We start from the raw sequence: 5,274 nt of genomic DNA on the forward strand, positions 1-5,274 counted from the left end.
TTTTTTTTTTTTTTTTTTTTTTTTTTTTTTTTTTTTTTTTTTTTTTTAAATTTGTCTTGGTCCGGTTATAGGTCATGTTTTTAACTACTTAGTCCTTTGTATTAGTGTATGATGTTATTATGTTTCTTTTTAACTTTGGGACCATTTTTATCGTTCCTTCTTGAGATTTTAAATTTTTTGAATTGTATTCTTTTGATTTTTTTTAATTGCGTAAGGGATCGTATTGGATTTTAATCTATTTATTTATTTATTTTTTTATAATGGCTCAGTTTTGGCAGATGTCATTGAGGTTATTCCTTTTTTTGTGTTGTTACTTGTAATGCTGTATTTTTTTCTGTCGGGCTGTTGCCACTGACATCTGTGATTTCAAGTTTCTGTGATTTTATATAATTTCTGTTGTTTTATGTGTGTATAATATATGTTTTATGAATCTACACTCGTATGCCCTTAAATAGGGCAGGTCGAGTTGTAAATAAACAATATAGCGCTTCTAAAAACGGAAACTGAAATAACAATTCAGTTGCGGAAAACTCATACTATTGAGCTAGGCAGAAGTGAGTAGTCTTTGTCGATAGATCTCTATTTTAGTATTTTGTCGAAAGCGCTTTTTTTCACGAATTTATATATTACGAATTTATTTGACGACTTTTGATTTATATCACAAATTTATTTGTTTTATTATTGTTATTAGTTATTCATTGAAAAATGAGTATCAGTCAACGAGTTTTTATTTGAATTCAAATTTATTTTAATGACTTAGTATTTACTGAAAAGATGTTTTCTTTTTAAAAAAAAGGTTGCTATATGGATTTGAATGATTGTTTTGAATTCTTAGAATTTTGTGCATCTGAATGTACCTAAGTTAGTAGTGAGCGAAGCGAGCTTGGTTTTCGAAGCAAGAACCATATAAGAATGCATAGCAATTTTCGAGGGATGGCGAGCGTTAGCGAGCAGGGGGCGCAGCCCACTAGTTGTTATTAAAGTTAATAATTTTATTATTATTTTGAATTATAGCATAAATACCTCACCTTTTTAAGATTATTTTTATCCCAGATTTCTTCAAAGCATCATGACCAACACTATTTTAAATGTTTGATAAATATACCAAGAACTTTATATAGTGAAAAAAAGATAGTTGAATATTTTTGTATGACACTTGCATAGAATTTTAAGAATCAAAACAAACCAAGGTGTGTGTTTCTGCATTAAAAATGTCCTTTTAATTAGTTGCTTGAGATTCTAGGGCAGCAAAAAAAAAAAAATTAAACATCGCAAAATATCACCAATTTAAAGTCTTTAATATGTTACAAATGTCTTATTTAGTTTATCACCGCTAATTCTTTTTGCCACTATGATAATACTAAACCTTAAGGTCTGGTTTCTTAGGACAAGCTCCTGATCTACGCGTCAGCGGGACGTCAACGTCCCGCTGATGCCACAAAATACTGGTTTGTTAGCTCAAAGCCTGGTTTCTTAGAACTAGTGCCTTATCTGGGCGTCAGCGGANAAAAAGCAACATTAAAACTTAGTTTTAATTAAATACCAATATTTAACCTTGTTGTATGAGGATATATTGGAACTAAATACCAGCATGTTAAGCATAGTTCTTCAAAGTATCGGCACTAAACAAGAATTAGCTGTTTGTCAATTTTGATTCTTAGTTCATTGTTCAATACCAGTACTATTCTTGGTTAAATGCTCGAATCTAACAATATTAATTCATAATAATGACTTTGAAGATTATCATAACATAAAAGTTTACGGTTCAACATAAACCGAAATGTATATTTTGAACATAAAACAACAGGTTCTTCCTAATTAATTGGTTGAGATGCTGATGAAGCAAAAAATAATTATAATAGTTGTTTTAAGCGCATTGTACTAAGAATAAAAAAAAATAATGATCTGATTATCATGGTCCTACTTTATATCCACTTCAGTATTAAAAATTAAAAAATTGAGTAAAGCTCCTCTGATCGGAAGCAGACAAGTGTTTTTGAGAGGGGTTGTTATCCGTCAAGGATAAAAAATAGTCTTTCATCTTAGTTTAGCCTGAAATTCCGTCACGCTATCCTTTAATCGACAACAACAGATACAATGAAAAATGGTGTAACTTGTTAATCACAAAGTATTCATAGTTACGCTAAAAATTTCATTAAACTCTTATTCGCTTTTTTCTTTCCTTCCTTTTTTGCGAAAACTTGATCGATATTGCTTGTCCTATTAATTGCTCCGTTTTTATGTATTTTTCTTCACAACGTATGAAACAATTCACCTGACGTTTTATCAGTAATACTTTGCCTTAAAATGCAATAGAATTCATAAGTAGTTTTATAGATACGTTTCGTGAGAAAAAGTAAAAATTTCCAAGCTAAATAATTGGGTAAATTTTAATGAAAAATTTATATTTTACTATTGTGCAGTTTAAAAGTATCTTTACACTTGAGAAGGATACAAATAAAAGTTTAACTAACTTCCTCCAATGATAAAAATAAGAAACAAGTTTTGTTCCTAAAGATACAGATTTTTTTAAATAGCATTTTTAGTCTATTTATCGTTGAAATGTGCAAGTTTAAAAACGTTAATATAACAGGGAATCTTGTAAATGCAGTGATTAAGTCTAAGGTACTTAGGATACATAATTAAGATTGAAATTGCATAGGATCGCATGCTCCGAAAATATCGTCGTACTCGGCAAGGAGTGCTTCTCTATTATTGACCTGCTCCGAAGCAGATGAAAATAGAGCTTTTAATCGAAACACGCCTCCAGCGGCGTATGAAGACATTTTCGTACATTGGTTCCGTCGCTATTCTAATCCTTATGTGTCCTAGAAGCTTTTCACAATATTTATGCGACTTCTCGTTATATATATAACGTTTTTAAATTAGCACATTTCGACTAAAGATGTCTTTAAAAAACAGTAGCTTAGTAAGAGAGAACGTATCTAAGATCTGTTAAAAAAATCTAATACAACAGAAAACAAAGCAAAACTATTCCCCGGTAAAATTGCCGTCTATGTATTTTAAATGCATTTAATTTAAAATGCTTGCTCTTGAAAAATTACAATTTCTTCGACTGAAATAGATTTGAGCACGACTCGATAAAGATTTCCGGAAAAATTTCAGCAGAAGTAGATGGATACAAAACTCTTTTTGCATCTTAATGCAAAAGTTGTTAATAAAGTCAGTCATAAATTCGATGCAAGTGAGAATCGATGGAATGAAGGGAGATTTTATTAATATCTGTTACAAAATAACAGATCTTGCAATAAAAATTAAGTTTCTCAGCTGAAACATAACAAAAAAACACCAATAAATGTTATGCTGAGTTCGAATAATGCTTGAAGTTGCTCCACTGTGATATTTTCACAACACTTTTTTCCCAACTTACCTTAGAGCAATCTAGGTGCTTGAAACGAAATGGTTAGTTCATGTTGCAGAACTAACCATTTCCTTATGAGAAATGGTTAGTCATTTGATGTGTAGACATTCTACAATTTATAATTAAGTTTCTTTCTGATATTTTTATATGCTTCTGTTTCTTTTTACCAATGTTATGATTCGAATTAGTTCTTCTTCATTTCCTTTTAATAAAATGGTTAAATCGAGATAGAATTTCATGGAATTACTTGTGTTGGGAACTTTTATTTTCATAATATTTTGAAATCTTGTTTAGAAACAAGAAACAATCTAAATAATTATAAATCCAATAGTCTTTACAATGGTATCTTATATTTTAGTTATATTATTCATAAATGAATAATATCGGCACTAAAAGAAAACACAAATATTTTTAATTCTAAATAGATAAAACGTTATAGAATAATATCGGTCATATTTTTATTTATTCAAGTTTAGTTAATTTCGTTTTACGACACACTTTACTTATAATACTTATACTTAAAGGAAATATAAAACCTTAAGTTTTATAAAATATCAAAAAGCTCTTTATGTGGAATACAAAAGCAATAACGCTTAGGATTTTATATTTTTGTATAACTTTAAAATGACAGTTAGTATCTGCAATCTTCGGAATATTTTTTTATCTATTGTTTTTAGTCTCTTTACAGAATTTGCTGCCATTTCGCTTTTATTAATTCGCTGAAACTGCCTCTAAATAAACTCAGTTTAGTTACATACATTCATCAAAATTTCTCTTTAAAAATTTTAAACTAGCAATTTATTTAATTTTACCATATCTAACCAAAACAGTCATAACCATAAAACAAATGATATTCAAACTGCTAAGTGTGATAATAAAACTTTATTGGTTGTTTTTAACTAATACGGTCAAGCAACCAGAATACTATGAGCACCAACTAGGCCCATGTTGTAAAGCCATTTTGTTCGTGCAGCGTAGTAAATAGTCTAGTTGAGGGGGTTATTGGTCAATCTTATAGTCGGCTAAATAACAGTTTGAGTGATAGCATAGATATTACAATATTTCTTCTATTTTTCTAAAACATGATGAATTTCCAAGAGTCCTGAACTCTTCAACCGGTGACCCTAAACTATTAAAATACGAAACTATCATTTATGTATAAATGGCGCTGCACTTACCAGAACTCCAATGTCCGTTTAAATTTCCTTTTTTATGGTTCAGAACTATGTAAGTTGTAAGTGGTTACAAAACTGTAAATTTTTGTATTTACGGTTTCTTAACCGTATCACTTGTAAACGGTTTCAAAACCATAAAAGTAAAAAATGTTCATAACCGTAAACTTTATAGTTAATGGGAAGGATAGACAGTTTCCGGTTACTTTACTGTAATTTCAGATGAAAATTGTAACATTGTACCATATTAAAATCGTTGCCATTGTGCAAATTAATACAAACGTAATACCACTTGACTTACACCATGGCACTTCTAAACATTTACCCATTCTCTATTTGATATATTTATAGGGACTACATAATTGGAAACTGGTTTGTAACATAGCTTGGTCATCTCTTCACACGAACCTGACAAGTAAAGTCTTTTTAACAGGTGGTGTTGAGAAGTTGGCACGATACGCCATCGGAAGCATACACGTTTAATTCGTGAATATAAATTCCTGGACATTTATATCGTGCAGAGATAAAATATGGAAATCTAACGAGCACAAAAATCTAATACTTCATGATAAGTTTAACAATTATTGCATGCAACCAAATACATGAATATTCGATAAAGGAGGAAACTGGAATTGAATATTTACTCAGATAACCTGAGGAATGATTTAATATTGAGAGCTTAAATATTTCAAGTTTACAAACAGTTATAAAGGATAAAAT

Source organism: Parasteatoda tepidariorum, chromosome 1 (assembly GCF_043381705.1).
Source record: "Parasteatoda tepidariorum isolate YZ-2023 chromosome 1, CAS_Ptep_4.0, whole genome shotgun sequence".
Lineage (NCBI taxonomy): Eukaryota > Metazoa > Arthropoda > Arachnida > Araneae > Theridiidae > Parasteatoda > Parasteatoda tepidariorum.